This window comes from Magnolia sinica, chromosome 9 (genome assembly GCF_029962835.1).
Source record: "Magnolia sinica isolate HGM2019 chromosome 9, MsV1, whole genome shotgun sequence".
Taxonomy (NCBI): Eukaryota; Viridiplantae; Streptophyta; class Magnoliopsida; order Magnoliales; family Magnoliaceae; genus Magnolia; species Magnolia sinica.
This window is the reverse complement of record NC_080581.1, coordinates 85,930,279-85,948,108: the sequence shown is the minus strand read 5'-3', so window position 1 is coordinate 85,948,108 and position 17,830 is coordinate 85,930,279.

Genomic DNA, 17,830 nt, shown 5'->3' with positions numbered 1-17,830 from the left:
GTTGCATTTCGTTAGGCCAAATATCATGAAATTTCATGATATTTAGTAGTAAATGAGTCCAAGTCGATCGGCTTTGATATCACAAAATTTCATGGTGCAAAATATCATGATTTTTTTATTTTATTTTATTTTATTTTATTTTTTGCAATGAATATAGCCTAATCTCAGTAGAGTGCATTGTAAATATAGTTGAACTCTAGATTAAGGTGTCGAAATTGCAGCTCTTCTCTAAATAATAATGGCAAGAAACGGGATAAGAAATGGTGGTAACAAGGTAATTTGGAGGAAAAAGGATCTGCTCAGTTATTTGCAGGTGCATAAACCTTAGATAGAGCAGGAATTGCCAATAAAAGGGTAAATGGTTAAGAAAATAAGAACATGGTTTGAAGTAGGGGTGGTGATGGGATCTGGGAGTTGCCCCTCTTCTCGAGTCCAAGGGATTATTCATGTGTTGGCTTGGAGCATCTCTTGTACCTCCATCACAGCAATTATTACATTATCTTGATCCCAGGAGTTCAAATTCCAATCATCTTTTTGAAGCATCATGGTAAGAAGTAGCCCAGATTTGTTGGAGAATCATGAAAGCAAACCCAAATTTGAATTAATTATCAAGAGAAAGTCAAACACAAACAAACCACGTAGAGAACACATAAATTTACGTGAAATATCATTGTGCAAAAAGTTGTTGTCGAATGTCTTCAATCTGGCTGGAAGATGGTCTGTCGATGCCATCGACAGACTACTCGATCCCATCGAGCATAAGTTAATGCCATCAACAGACATCTCGATCCCATCAAAAAACCCCCAATTTATTCTAATTGCTCCCGAGACAGTTTTTGAAGTGCTACTCAATGCCATCGAGAAAGGCTTCAATCCTATCGAAGGACCTTCGATGGCTATCGATCACATCGACAGAAGCACACGATTTTACGAAATTGTGGGAATTATTTTCTATTCCTGGTGCGATACTATATATGGGTGTAAATGGGATTAGGATTAATTTTAAGAAGGGCTCATCATTTTTATGGTTTGGGGAGGAGAAAATAAGGGTTATCTGAGCATTGTAAGTGATTCCATCTCTTGTATTGTTTGCTTTCATAGTAATTCATTGTTGCTTTGTGCCGTAGTTTTTTTTTCTCCCATAATGGCTTTTCACTTAAAAATCATATGCTTTGTGATTATTTTATGACGCAGAGAGGTCTTGATGAGGTTGAGCACCATCTTCATCGATCAATAAACACCTTGAATCCACAAGGCACTCTTGAATTCATAAGAGATTTCTCAAATCCACGAGACAAAATAGAATAACTTTTAAGAATTTTACTAATTGAATGATAATTAATTGCTAAAAAATGAGTTTAACATCCTTAAATAAACGTAAAAAAAAACTCTAAAAATATAACCAAAGAGTTCTAATCAAATAAGGAAAAAAATTCTGAAAAACTTGTAGATTTCCACCGTCAGTCAACCTCTCATCGACCGATCAAATTGATAGGTCAAAATAACAAAAAAGTGTCCAGAGATTTATTCTAGAAATTCTGTGATTTTCGACCCGTCGACCCATTTTGTCGACCTGTTGAACAATATTTTGACCTGTCTAAAATGGGAAAAATCAACCAACAAGCAATTTAGAATTTCTGGCGAAATTTCGACCTGTCAACCACAAAGGTCGACCGCTTGAACTATGTTGGTTTTGTTTCAATTTTTCCTTAGGCTTCTTCTGGTCCATGTGCATTAGGGACGTGCTTAATCCTCGTCCTACATCAAACCCCTCCACTTGGGGAAAAAAAAAAAAAAAAAAACTTGTCCTCAAGTTTGTCTCCCGATATGTGTTCAACTTCCTCGAGTTTTTCGACGGACTTGGTTCATAATACATATTCTAGTCTATTACATTGAATGTCCTTAAGATCTCCATGTCCTCTTGAAGATTAAGAAGAAATGTATTATCATTGTTTTTCTTAAGGATCGAAACATAGCCTATATTCTTGTTGATGCTGATTTCTAGTCGTCCCTGCTAGATCATCGTGTGCCTGCAAAACCAAATAACAATGGAGACCCTGGCTATAGCAGGGACCCTCTGATGTCAAAGTTAGAACAGATGCTCTGGGTCTAGTAGAACTAAGGTTTTCGTGCCTAGCTTCTATTATACGTGGGGTTCCATTTTATAGCCCTTTGGTGCTAGCTATATATATGGCAATGAATTTGTCATACAGTCACGTATCATGCAAGGGATCATCCCCGGGATATTAGGCGTTATCCTCAACACGATTCTTGGTGAAGATCTTGAGGAATTAATCATTCTTGTACACAAAGAAGATCTCCTGATGGTCAGCTTCTAAGGAGGTCGTGGTCGACAGTCAATGTCGACCTCTAAGTCGGGTTAACTGAGGTCCTACAAACCAAGTTGAATTGTTAATTATGGTCGGAGCCTATCTTAGAAGCCGAGTGGGACATCAGCCAGAGCCGGGGTCATCAGCCCGGCTCTGGCTGATGTCCCACTGATGGTCGGCATCTAAGGATGCACTATTGTTATCATCTTTTATTGCATGGATTTACAATCATTGATACCGTTTAATAGCTTGATTTAATCGTGTTTGTGATGCAGAGTGTATTTACAAGCATGAACTGAAAAAGGGTGCTTAAACCATGGATTTGACGCTCTGATGACACCCAAGGCAAGGGACGGACTCCAGGGGACCAAGATCGATGGAATTACACACCAGGGATCCGAGGAAATCAGGTCATTCATGTTAAAGAGGCCTGAAATTGGTGAAAATGCAAGATCACATAGTTCTCGCCATCTGATTGGCTCAAAACTTCACATATGGCTTGAGGGCCATAAATTAACCGTACATATTAAATTTCAGCCCTCAAATCACTATGGAAGTACCCCAACTGACAGATCAGCCCATAAACCGTTGATTCTAGGCCCACCTGATATCTGAAACTGTCTCAACTTTGGTCTCGGTGGTTTGAATAAGATGAGGAAACAAATGGATGGATCAGATCTTGCATATACATTACAGTGGGCCCCGTATATACAGCGTGTACATAAGGTACACAACTGCCGCGAGCCGCACCGAATCCACGTAAAGCGGGTCAGCGCTGCTGACCCGCGTCTCCTTCTCAAATACGGCAACTGCCGTTTCACGTTAAAATGGACAGACGCTGTCCGTTTTTACGGACGCTAGTGGGCCCCACAGAGCATACGTACGGACAATCCAAACCGTCCATCGTGTAGAGGGCCTCGACTACTACAAAACCTTGCTGAACTTTTGGACCCATGCAAGCACATGTGCGCGATACAGAGGCCATAAACAGGTGGTCCTGCGACGTTCAAAACGATTTTTGGAGTGATTTCTTCTTTGGGCCTCGTCAATGGACGTCCAAAACCACCCATTCTTGACTGAAATTTCGTCCTGAATCTAATGGACGGGGTGGATTTTCCTGAAAATACCTCTGTGGGGCCCACCGATCACGTCAGCGCCGGACGTGCGAAAGGCTACGCACGTCCGCGAGATCGGATTTTCCAGGCAGTTGTGGCCCACCATCTTTGATCATATGGCAGATCTGAACCGTCCATCGTGTAGGCCAGCCAAAACACTTCCAAGAGACGCTGATTTTACAGAAATAATGCAAGGAACGCGAGAGTTATGAAGCCCCGAACTTGGCTGCGAAAAGGCTTTCGCTGCGCGTGCGATAGCTTCCCAAATCCGATTTCCACCACTCCAAAAGTTATAAAAAGAGTTCCAAACGTGGAGAAGAGGGTATGCTTGAATAGGGGACGTCAGATAGAGAGAGAGAGAGGCAACAGGAGGGCTCGTTTTGGAAGGCTTCAACGTGGGATGTTCGACAGGGAGCTAGGAAAGTAATTTTTGTTTTTTTTCTTTTTTCTATTCTTTTCTTTCTATTGTATTTGTTTTGGATCCAGCCCATTCATGTTGGAACCTCTTAGATAGGGCTAAGAGGTGAAGCTTGCAGCGTGATGGGGGACCTTTTTGCTTGTGCCTTTTGTTTAGACTGAACTGATTTTAGTTGATTATTAAAGGAATATTTTTCTTAGTCTTTAATGGTCTGTTGTGACTGAAATTACAATGGGTCTGCAATGGCTTTGAATATTTCTTTTCCCCTTTTAATGTTTATGACGTCAGGAAGCCCTGTTGTTCACCATCGTCTCATGGGCATGGTCGGATGGCGATACTCTTCCTAATCTTCATACATTATTGATTGGTTGGTAATTAGTTTAATCCTGTTGTTTGCTTTGTCTCCTGGGCATGGTTAGATGATGGAATCCATTCTAATTCATATACCTTTCATCTTGTGAAGACTAGATCAAGTAGGTTCAATTTGATTTCCATGATTCTTGATGCAGGCAAAAGATCTCCCTGATCCCTACAAGTGGATCCTCTAAATCCCTAGTTTCTTTCCTTTAAATTCCTTAAAGTTTTAGATAATTATTCCACAATTATTCCTTAAACTCTATTTGGTTTAGATCACATCTTAGTCTAGTTCTAGTTCTACTTGGTTTCAGATAACGTACAGGTATCAGTCCCTGTGGATTCGACCTCGGTCTTACCGAGTTTATTACTACATCACAACCCTATACTTGGGGAGTGAACAAGTTTTTGGCGCCGTTGCCGGAGACTGACGGTTACGATTCTTTGAAATTAATTAGTTTTAGAATTAGTTTGAGATTAGGATTTTACTAACTTTAGTTTTAGATTTTTATTTCTATTTGATTTTTAGAACTAACTTGTTTCCTGTTTTGTAGGATCCTGACATAAACTTCTAAATTGGTAATCCTTTTCTAATTCCTCTACTTTTTCTATTTTTAGAATTAGGGTTTGAATTTTAGAAATTTTCTAATTCTAGTATTTTCCTATTTATTTTATTTTATTTATTTTATTTTTTTAGAAATAGTTTATTTTTAGAAACTTTCCTCTTTTGTTTTTAGAAACTTGGTTAGTTATTTTCTTTTTTTTAGAGTTTCTTTCTAATTTTAGAAACTAACTCATCTTTCCTTTATTTTTAAAATTTTTCTAATTCTGGAACTTTCCTTTTTAGAAACTAACTTTCTATTTTTATTAACTTTCTAATTCTAACTCTTTTAGAATCTAACTTTGTTTCCTAATTTATTTTTAGAAATTTCTACTTGTAGACTTTTTGTTTAAAAACTAACATTACTTTAGAATTTTTAGATTTAGAAACTAATTTCTGTTGTTTTCTTTTACAAGATCTTAATATAAGAATCTCTAGTCTGGTAACATCTTTCTAACTTCTCCTCTTACTTTATGTATTGCTGTAGGATTCTTTTTTTTCTAGGATTAGACTCAGAGTTAGGGTTTTACCATGGAAGCGTGGGTACGTGCATATGCCGAGATGGATAAGAGATATTGGAAAATGCCTAAGGGTTGTGGAATTCAACGTATACCTCAAGATTTTTCTCCATCGAGAACAGACATTAAGAACCGACTAGAATGTTATGTTCCATCGGTTCATAGGGCCGTATATGATCATAATTATGGAAACGAGGATTATTATCAACCATCATATTCTCCCATGTATGATCAGTATGACTATTACCAGGGGAAACATCAAAATTTGGAAGATGAACCAACTATATGTTATAATGATTACCCTCTTGGATACCCTACCATTGATATCCAACCAGAAACAATCCAAGAGGATTTAGCTCAGCGTAGCCTGGCCTATCTCACAGAAATGAGAAAATCGTTGGAAGCACTTAATTCACGCCTTGATAAGATAGAGGAGGCTCTATTATCTCAGCACAATTCATTTCAGAAATACAATGCGAGAAAAGTGATCCTAACTCGCTTTGGAAGAACTCTGGAATTACAAATGAGGAGTTTGATTCTATCAATGAGCATATGGTTCAATTGCCCAATGAGTCGATCTCAATGACTGTTCAAAAGAATAGTGGAGATACATGGGTGTCTTTCAAATATAATGATGATGATATACTTCACTCACAGGATACACTAGATTTCAATGATGAGAGAGAGGTTGGTTTATGTGAACCTCAACCCAATCTGGGAATAGAATGTGAGGAAAGTGATCTCATCCCAAATATGCACTGCACTGAACTAGAATATGATGAGTATTGGGATGATGATCATGAATGTGCAGCCCCAGTTCCCCTGGAATTAATCTCAAGTTTGGTCCAGGTCAATGATCAAGAAGTGCACGAAGTGAGTGGTCATAATGAGCTACTCCACTCACCTGACATATCTGATTTAAAAGTGGATGAGCTCATTACAACCAACCCTCCTATCTCTTGTGAGACATGTTTGGACCACTCCCCTGAATTACATGATGATATGATTCGGGAGATGGACGAGTCACTCGATACGACTCTGGAATTTAAAACCACCCAGTTGAGGCCACCATCTGAACTATTGGATTTTGACGATTCACTTTCTCTTCAACAGAGTCCGCACATCAATACTTCGTCTACTGACCCTCTATCTGTCTGTGTAGGGCTAGAGCAAGAGAGCATGCGTCCATCCACTTCAAAAGACGATGGAATCCTTGGGCTAGATCATCACGAGCTCTAATGTGGAACATAAGTCAAGCTCAACTGAATGTCCCAACTCTTTTAATGATTGTTTGGCACACTTTGCAGATTCAAATGATCCCATGATAAGAGACATAGTGAATGCCTTGCAAGACAACATCTCGGTAGTCATCACTGACCGAGAGAACCCTTACTTTGAAGCCCCTTTTTTCACAGATCCTGAATGTTTACCATTAAGGGAGGAGGAGCTGAAAATTGAACCGAAATCTGACACTTCGGAATGTGTTGAGACTACATTACTTCTTGTGAAGTTTTCTAAACTTTATCTACCTGTAGTTTCTGATTCACTATGGGATACTAACGATGAAACTTCTTCTGTCACAGGTGAATCGTATATGCTATGGATACCTCAAGCACTTCAACGGAAAATTTCTTATGAGGTACATAAGTTTCTCTGGAAGGTCATGCTTCAAGGCGTCCAAGCCTATTGCAAAAAGGGTTTTTGGATGATCCTGTTGAGGAACTTACTGAGAAACTTATCAAGATATTGGCCGAAAGAGGAACCTTGCTGCTTGACTCAGTAGTTTTTCCTTACTTTCTTAGGACTAGGGTAGTTTCCTTTATACTGTTTTAGGATAGACGGTAAACTTAGCGCTCATGGGAGCCAATCTAACTTTTCATTCCATTTCATTTTCCTAGTTAGTTAGTTCAATGTTTGTGGGTAACATTGCTGCAAACCCTCACGAGACTACAACTCGTCCACTAGGGGCAACCTAGGGGTTTAAAGGCTTGTTGCATATGCTAAATGCAATCGAGAGCACCTGCGAAAGTGGTGTAGGTAGAATTTCATTTTTGTTATTTTTATTTTACTTCTATTGGTTTCTCTCTTGTGCTGATCCGATCTTACGTAGATATCTTTGGAAAGCCTCTTGATTCTTTCGTCCAGGTAATATCTTTCCATCACTCCTCCTATATTTTCGTTGTCTCATGTGCATTACATGCTTAGTTCTTTTACATTGAGGACAATGTAGATTTTAGGTTGGGGTGGGAGATTAGGGTTCCTAATCAGTGTTTTCTTGGTCTTGAGCAAAAATTGTGAAATTTTTTAATTTATCTGAATTTTCTTGTGAATTCGAAGGGATTTTGACGGCCATCTAGGGCACTTGGAATTACAAGATGAGTGATGTTGATAATTTATGACTCTTAGATTCAGTTATTTATTATATTACATTTCACAGTTAAGTTTGAAGTGTTAATCTCTGATTAGAAGTTGTAAACATTGATTGAGTTATGATCTCACATGTCACATCTCGCTTTCACATTAAGGTTTCAGTTTGATATTGAAGGATTTACTTGGTACTCACTAAGCTTGAAGGGAACCAACCTGAGAAATTGAAAGGATTGGGCAAATGGTCTACACCATAGGTTTGCTCCCTATAGGTGTAGATTTAATTCCCTATGAATGATATGTAAAAAATTTAGGAGTACAGTCTTCATCATAGGTTTGCTCCCTGTAGGTGAGGATTTGATTCCCCTTCTTGGCGTTACTTTTAATGAAAAAATCAAAAGCTGAAGGAATGAAAAGATGATCTGTGAGGCAAGTTTTGGTTATCATGAATCTTCTTATTGGTTACCAATGATATCCTGAAATAGAGAAGTGAATTTTAATGATGATAAGCTGAGATTACACTGTATGCTCATAGATCTCAATGATTAGAATTTTTCTAATTAATGGAATAATACTTTGAACTTGATTATGAAGTTTACCGTGTGCCTGAGTCTATGAGAAAGTAATATCCAACATTCATGAATCTGAGAATTCTCATATCTAGATTATTCTACAAAAATCACTCGAGTTTATAAAAATTGTTCTGTAATTCTCAACTTAATTTTCGCATATTTTGCTCGGGACTAGCAAAATGCTGGTTGGGGGTTGTGTTGAGAGTCAAATATTGCATATCAGACCCAGTTATTGCATAGATTTACAATCATTGATACCGTTTAATAGCCTGATTTAATCGTGTTTGTGATGCAGAGTGTATTTACAAGCATGAACTGAAAAAGGGTGCTTAAACCATGGATTTGACGCTCTGATGACACCCAAGGCAAGGGACGGACTCCAGGGGACCAAGATCGATGGAATTACACACCAGGGATCCGAGGAAATCAAGTTATTCACGTTAAAGAGGCCCGAAATTGGTGAAAAATGCAAGATCACATAGTTCTCGCCATCTGATTGGCTCAAAACTTCATACATGGCCTGAGGGCCATAAATTAACCGTACATATCAAATTTCAGCCCTCGGATCACTATGGAAGTGCCCCAACTGACAGATCAGCCCATAAACCATTGATTCTGGGCCCACCTGATATCTGGAACTGTCTCAACTTTGGTCTCGGCGGTTTAAATAAGATGAGGAAACAAATGGATGGATCAGATCTTGCATATACATTACAGTGGGCCCCGTATACACAGCGTGTACATAAGGTACACAACTGCCGCGAGCCGCACCGAATCCACGTAAAGCGGGTCAGCGCTGCTGACCCGCGTCTCCTTCTCAAATACGGCAACTGCCGTTTCACGTTAAAACGGACAGACGCTGTCAGTTTTTACGGACGCTAATGGGCCCCACAGAGCATACGTACGGACAATCCAAACCGTCCATCGTGTAGAGGGCCTCGACTACTACAAAACCTTGCTGAACTTTTGGACCCATGCAAGCACACGTGCGCGATACAGAGGCCACAAACAGGCGGTCCTGCGACGTTCAAAACAGTTTTTAAGGTGATTTCTTCTCTGGGCCGCGTCGATGGACGCTCAAAACCACCTATTCTTAATCGAAATTTTGTCCTGAATCTAATGGACGGGGTGGATTTCTCTGAAAATACCTCTATGGGGCCCACCGATCATGACAGCACTGGACGTGCGAAAGGTTACGCACGTCCGCGAAATCCGGGTTTCCAAGCGGTTGTGGCCCACCATCTTTGATCATATGGAAGATCTGAACCATCAATTGTGTAGGCCAACCAAAATACTTCCAAGAGACGTTGATTTTACAGAAATAATGCAAGGAACGCGAGAGTTATGAAGCCCCGAACTTGGCTGCGAAAAGGCTTTCGCTGCGCGTGCGATAGCTTCCCAAATCCGATTTCCACCACTCCAAAAGTTATAAAAAGAGTTCCAAACGTGGAGAAGAGGGTATGCTTGAATAGGGGACGTCAGATAGAGAGAGAGAGGCAACAGGAGGGCTCGTTTTGGAAGGCTTCAACGTGGGATGTTCGACAGGGAGCTAGGAAAGTAATTTTTATTTTTTTTTCTTTTTTCTATTCTTTTCTTTCTATTGTATTTGTTTTGGATCCAGCCTATTCATGTTGGAACCTCTTAGCTAGGGCTAAGAGGTGAAGCTTGCAGCATGATGGGGGACCTTTTTGCTTGTGCCTTTTGTTTAGACTGAACTGATGTTGATTTTAGTTGATTATTAAAGGAATATTTTTCTTAGTCTTTAATGGTCTGTTGTGACTGAAATTACAATGGGTCTGCAATGGCTTTGAATATTTCTTTTCCCCTTTTAATGTTTATGACGTCAGGAAGCCCTGTTGTTCACCATCGTCTCATGGGCATGGTCGGATGGCGATACCCTTCCTAATCTTCATACATTATTGATTGGTTGGTAATTAGTTTAATCATGTTGTTTGCTTTGTCTCCTGGGCATGGTTAGATGATGGAATCCATTCTAATTCATATACCTTTCATCTTGTGAAGACTAGATCAAGTAGGTTCAGTTTGATTTTCATGATTCTTGATGCAGGCAAAAGATCTCCCTGATCCCTACAAGTGGATCCTCTGAATCCCTAGTTTCTTTCCTTTAAATTCCTTAAAGTTTTAGATAATTATTCCACAATTATTCCTTAAACTCTATTTGGTTTAGAACACATCTTAGACTAGTTTTAGTTCTACTTGGTTTCAGGAAACGTACAAGTTTCAGTCCTGTGGATTCGACCTCGGTCTTACCGAGTTTATTACTATATCACAACCTTATACTTGGGGAGTGAACAATGTGCTTCAATTTGGAAGCCAAGATCTTACTCGATCTCCATTTTCGAACTATCTGCCTTTTGTTTTCTATCCCATCCCAGTTGTTAGGTTAACCTGATTTTACCCATAACAACTCTTATTCAAGAACTTGTTATATGCCAAAGTCAGAAACTTTTCCTTTCGCAAGTGAACTAACACATTATCTTCCCCTTGAAATACCTTATGGCACCAATGTTTGTTAGTCTCTTTTTTAGACTTTTTACAGTCCTTATAATCTCAAGCAAAATGCCAGTTCATTTTTTTCTTTTACAACTTTTGAAATTTCTCGTTATCTTTATTGAGTTTAGGGATTCGTTCTTCTCAAGGTCAGCCCGGCTCTGGCTGATGTCCCACTGATGGTCGGCATCTAAGGATGCACTATTGTTATCATCTTTTTGTCTTGATTACAAAATAAAAAATAAAAAATTCTCAATTTAGAGATGTTTTTGAATCTTTCCAAAGTAAATTCTTCAGATTTATGCATTAGTTTTTTCTTATAATCTTTCCAACTTAGAAGTACCTTAGCGATTATGGCCCCAACTTAGAAGGATTTAGATAGATCAATTTTTAAGACTTTATTTCATTTATAATCACTTGCAATTCTTAGATCTTGACTAGCAGAGGCTCATTATCTACTATTTGAATTTAATGTACCTGACACTTCATTCATTCTCTTCCAAACTTGTATTTGTATTCCAACGCATTTTAAATTTCTTTAACAGAGGCCGTTTGTGTACAGGTCATATAGACGATCGGACGGGGTGTTCAAGATGTGACCATGATACAACAAGCCGTCTTCTTGTTATTTGATTCTTGTAGTGATTAGTTCTGTAGAATTGTAGTTGCTTTTGAAAATGGTTGTAGGTTCAAGTACACAGGATGTAAAGAAAACTTTAGAGTGGTAAGAAGGAACTTAAGATTATCTTGCCACTTGGTGAAGTTTTTACCGTCGAATCCATCAAGCTTATTAAATCCTGGTTCATCAACTTGATTAATGCAATACTTTTGGTATCTATGTCAATCACGCTTTAAGATTGTTGAAAAAAATAAAACTAAAATTTTGAAAAATGAAAATAATTTTAATAGATTGGCTAGGATCGAGCTTGAGCACGTATTAGATACGCTATCCTTAAAGCATTCGGCCCCTCTCCTTTGAGATTAGAGATCACTTGCAGGTTGGTGACGAATTGCTTTCAGGATAGGACAAGCCTTGTTTGGTCCTACATGCAGAAATAATAAAGGAAATCACCTTAGGAACTGGCTAACGCAGTTAGTCTTCTCCAACAGACTCATTGAGTATTCGAACTCAAAAACTCAATGAGTTCGAAAACTTAGTGCTATATAAAAGGAATAAAATCTTTTTTCTATAGACAACAACTGGATTGTGATGTTGATGCTCTGGACTTGGAGGGGTCCAATTTTTATAGATGGAGGGAGTGGATAATTTCTCCTGAGGCCATCATAGTTTAGAACATTGCAAAAGCGAAGATCGGACCATTTAGATCACTGAATGACTAGTCATTTTAAATCATTAGCATTAACCAGTTTTTAGTTCTACGCCACCAGTGCCGCTACAGTCACACTGCCTCACTGACTGTTGGCGCACATGTGAGTGTGTTTTCTAGTGTTACATGCAACCCAAGCTCTCTCTCCCTCTTTTCTCCAAGTTAACTATTCAAAAGATAGTTTATAACACCCAAAAAAGTTTCCATTTCTAAGTGACATGGGGTAAATGAAAAAATTAATTTTTTCACAATTTTTTAAAAGAATTTTTGAGGAAAAACGATTTGATTTTGAATTTCAAAATTCAATTGCATTTTCAATTTAATCACCTTTATGAGAGAAATTCTCAATAGGTGCGGCCTCTCTCTCTCTCTCTCTCTCTCTCTCTCTCTCTCTCTCTCTCTCTCTCTCTCTCTCTCTCGTGTGGAAATGAGAGGGTTGTCTACACCTTATATGCATGGGGGCCTATTGAACTCAAATTGAGAGAGAATCTCTCATTTTTAAAGTTTAAAGTTTCTTCCTTTAGCAAGGCTCTTATATCTAAGTACACGATATCCAAGCCAACCAAAATGTGGGCCACACCTTGAATATAGTGGATTTCTCAAAAGACATTTTACAATGGTCAAGCTTTTTCACCCATCATATGGGCCACAATCATGAAAATAAAGGAAATGCAACACGTTACTCTTCAATGTAATTTGGGCAGCTCCAAATTGCACCAAGCCCACAAGGCGGAAGAGTAACTTCGCCTACACCGGCTGTGCATGACTCTTGATAAATGTGTTGTATATCCATAACGATTTTGAGGTAGGACGAGCTACTTTAGCTGACCAACCCAGCTATGCGAGGTTGCCCATGCCGAATTTGCGAGATTCCATTATATCGACGGCCGAATTCCATGTCTAGCTTTGTTTTTACTATAAATAGTAAGTTTTAGTTTGATTATAACTCTTCAGTCGTTGGGCTTTAGGAGTTGTGTCCAATATGAAAAGTTCTTGGAATAATTGGGAGAATAACGTGGTTAAGCCATATAGGACATTTACTATAAAAGTAAATTTACTATTTATAGTAAGTTACGAATTTTAGGGAGTTTTAATTATAGTTTGCTTCTGATTTCTCTCTTATTGCTTGGTATCCTTATTTAAAGGGTTGTGAACTAGTTTATTTGAAAGGAATTAATCAAAATTTGAATTTATTAGAATTTATTTCTATTTTCTTGCTTTTTTTCATCATGGATTCGAGAAGTCTCTGTGAGAAGTCCAGAGAAGCTCTGTGGATTCAGAGAAGTTATCCTTAAGGAAAATGGTGATCGACCTCATCACATTCATGCTGTGTCAATTGGTATCAGTGCGAGGACTCCCCTCGGGCCAATGACAAATAATGAAGGTATGAACAAAAATCTTGTGGACGGTGATCCAGAGATACATTATCTTTCGGAAAGAATGGAAGCTTTCCACCGGGAAAGTCAGTTGACCATGCAAGGGCTGCAGGCAACCCTCAACCGTATTGCGGATGCGCTAAGTCCGCAACGAGCCCTATATGATACTCAACCACCCATGGTTGCTATATGACACAATCTCGATTTTTGTTTAGCACTACCAGTGGTGAATCCTAGGGTTATACCAGATAATGCGAGTTCTAGCGACGAGGACCTCGATGATGGCTTTGCCCAATGACCAGTCCATGGAGGAAATCGTGTATATCATATTGAAAGATATTATCAAGGTAAGGCCGAACTTCATAGTTTTAATGGATTATTATGTATAGAAGATTTACTCGATGGATTGCTCCCCATGAGGGATATCCAACATCACATAGGCCTTGTCCCTTGGACTAGTTTGCCAAACCACCTTCACTGTCAGGTGAGTCAGAAAGAATTTCAGATCTTAAAGGCAGGAGTGAAAGATCTAATCGGTACTAATTAAGTCAAGGAAAGCATGAGTACATGTATTGTGACAACTCAAGAGCCTAATGCCAAGTACAAGAAAAAAGGCTAATAAACATCGGCATAAAAAATTATCTCAGAATCATGAACAAAGTCCCTTGAGTAACTCGAGGACGAGTTTTTTTCCAAGCGGAGGGTTTTGATGTAGAATGTGTCATAGATACATTCCTAGCATGGTTGGACCAAAAGAATGTGGACCATAAATTGATCATAATTTTTGATCTGAGCATTGTTACGGCGCACCAGACCGAGTATCATGAACCGAAGCAGCACGAGAACTCGAGGACGAGTTCTTTTGAAGTGGAGGGGATTGATGTAGAGTTGGTTGCGTACACTTTCATGTCCAAGATAGACCAAAGAAGGCCCGATCAGAGGCAGAAGCCATCAAGACCGTCAGAACCTTAAAACAGGCATATCTCAAAAATCAGAATGAGTTACTTGACATACCATATATGATTTTGGGGTAGGACGAGCTACTTTACCCAACCAACTCAGCTATGCCAGGTTACCCATGCCGAATTTGTGAGATTCCATCATATCGATGGCCGAATTCTATGTTTAGTGTCGTTTTTACTATAAATAGTAAGTTTTATTTTGATTATACTCTCTATCCGTTGGGCTTTAGGAGTTGTGTCTAACATGAAAAGTGTTTAGAATAATTAGGAGAATAACGTGGTTAAGCCACATAGGACACTTACTATAAAAGTAAATTTACTATTTATAGGAAGTTATGAATTTCTAGGAGTTTTAATTATAGTTTGCTTCTGATTTCTCTCCTATTGCTTGGTATCCCTATTTAAAGGGTTGTGAGCTCATTTATTTCATGAATCAATCAAAATTTGAATTTATTAGAATTTATTTTTATTTTCTTACTTTCTTTCCTCGTGGATATGAGAAGTCTCTGTGAGGAGTCTAGAGAAGCTCCACCTCCCTGCGTCAAAATGCAACACGTTACTCTTCAATGTAATTTGGGCAGCTCCAAATTGCACCAAGCCCACAAGGCGGAAGAGTAACTTCGCCTACACCGGCTGTGCATGACTCCTGATACAAGCCAACAGATTAGGTGTTACCATGGTTACACTTTAGTGGCTGTTACCCTTACCTTGTGGGGCCATATTGATAAATATGTTGTATATCCATGAAGCCCATCTGTTTTTTCAGCTTATCTTAAGGCATTATCCCAAAAATTAGGCAGATCCAAATCTCGGATGGACTACACGATTGGTAAAAGTAGTAAATAACCATTGAAAGCTTTTTATAGGCAACGAAAGTTTTGGATCAAAGCTAATCTTGTTATTTTCCATTCATCCACGTTGTTTGACCTTATCAATGAGTTGGATGGTAAATAACCATTCGCGGTGGGTCTTAGAAAGTTTTTAATGGTGGGTGTTCAATTATGACTGTTCCGTGTGGTATGGTCTACCTAAGATTTGGATCTGCTTTATTATTATTATTTTTTACCTGTCTTCAAATGGACTGAAAAAATGAATGGACAACGCGGACAAACAACACATCCTTAAGGTGGGCCCCACACTGAGCGTAAGGTAACAACTAATCAGCTCCCTTGATATACAGGCACCTATAAACAGTACAGTTGGTGTACCAAAATTAAACTTATTAAATTGTAGAATTCAATTTCATTAATTTATATAAAAATTAGGTTAGTTTAACAATACTGTCAAAAGTCAAGTTGGTTGAACAATGCCAACATCTTATTTGTGAACACTTATTCATGATATATCTAAGCTTTTTCCTATAATTTAAACTGTTTATTTGAGTAATTTCTAACTGTTTGTGTATCATTTATTAAAATCTGCAGAGCATCAATGTATTTCTCAGTTTGAAGAATCCTCGTAGCAATGACAGACACCTTCCTAAATTATCTTTAGTAACAGGAAGTTCATAGTAATTTAAATGCGTTGCTTGGACAAGCATTGTGACATCAATGTATTTCTCAATTTGAAGACTCCTCAGAGTAATGATCGGACACCTTCCTAAATTAATTCTCTCTAGCGGAGTTCATAGTAATTTAAATACATCACTTGGACAAGCATTGTCACATCAATCTATTTCTCAGTTTGAACACTCCTCAAAGCAATGATGGATATACCTTTCTAAATTATCTCTAGTAATAAAGAGTTCATAGTAATTAAATGGGTCGCTTGGACAAGCATTGTCACAACAGCAGTGGAATAGGTGTGGCCCACCTAACAGGGTTCGCTCTGATAATGGAGCTCACCCTAATATATGTGTAGTATATTCACACCATTCACCTTTTTTTTCCAGCTCATTTTTAGGGCATAAGGCTGAAAATTATGCATATCCAAATCACAAGCGGATCCCATGGTAAGAAATAGTGGTGATTAAATGTTTCACCATTAAAAACTTATTAAGCACACCTTAACAACTGTAATATTTATTTTCCATCCAGCCTGTTAATAAGGTCAAGAAGACCTGAATGCATGCCACCTTATGGCTTAATAGTGGACTCACAAGAGTTTCAGTATGAGGTCATGGGTTTGAGCACCCACCCATTGTGGTGTGAGTGCGCAGAGGAGAGTTTAGGGTGTGTGAGTGAAAAAAAAAAAAAAGGGGTAACCAAGTCATGGATAAATGGAAAAACAAATATGAGCTTCATCTAAAACTTTTGTGCTCATAAAAAAGATTTTAATGATCAAAAATATCGAAATAGGATTGCGTCTTTTATCGTATTGAGTAAACTCATTTGGGCCTACCATGAATGTACGTGGGTTATCCATGCCGTCCATCCATTTTTACAGTTCATTTTAGTGTTTGAGCTCAAAATTGAAGTATTACCAAAGCTCAAGTAGACCACACCACAGAAAACAAATAATGTCTTCCACCGTTGAAACCTTGGTAGGGCCCCTAGTGATGTTTATTTGTTGGATGAAGAGAAAACACAAATAACAACTTGATCCAAAACTTATGTGGCCAACAAGAAATTTTCAACAGTAGAATATCAATTCACACTATTTCTGTGGTGAGGTCCACTTGAGATTTAGATATATTTCATTTTTGGGCTCAAGCCCTCAAATTATCTGTTAAAATGGATGGACAGAGTGGGTTAAATATGTAAATCATGATGGAACGCACAAATTTTACTCAATATGCTAAGCATACTGAGTTACTCTAGTACACAATCGGCTTCTCAAACACCAGGGTTTCATGTGGTGTGGTCAACTTAAGATTTGGAACTGCTTCATTTATAGGATCATTGCCTAAAATACAGCACGGATATATCACTACACGCATCTAGGATGAAGTTCATTCTCTCTAGGATGTGTTTAGTGATGAAGTGAACACAAAAAACTTAGCTACAAAACTTTCATGGCTATGTGAATGTTTCAACGGTAGTCATTGAATCCTCGCTATTTTCTCTTCTCGTGTGGCTTACTTGAGTTTTGGATCCTCTTAGTTTTTGTCATATATCTTAAAATAAAGGCCGGATTTCTCAAAAACATTACCACCATCTCAGCAGATTTCTCACAAACGTACCTCCGTCTCAGCGGTGGAACAACCTGTGAAGGGCTTTGGCAGGAAATCTGCATCCAACCCAAAGTTCCATGGTAGCCACTTGATATCCAAGTAACATCCTATCCGTCCATCCTTTTTAAAGAAAACTGTACGGTCTAAAAATAAAAATGAGGGGGATCAAACTCAAATTGACACACATTACGAGAAACAGTCAGGATCGATCTCTCACCATTGAAACCTTATTTGGGCCCACAAAAGTTTCAATGGTCGACGTTTCT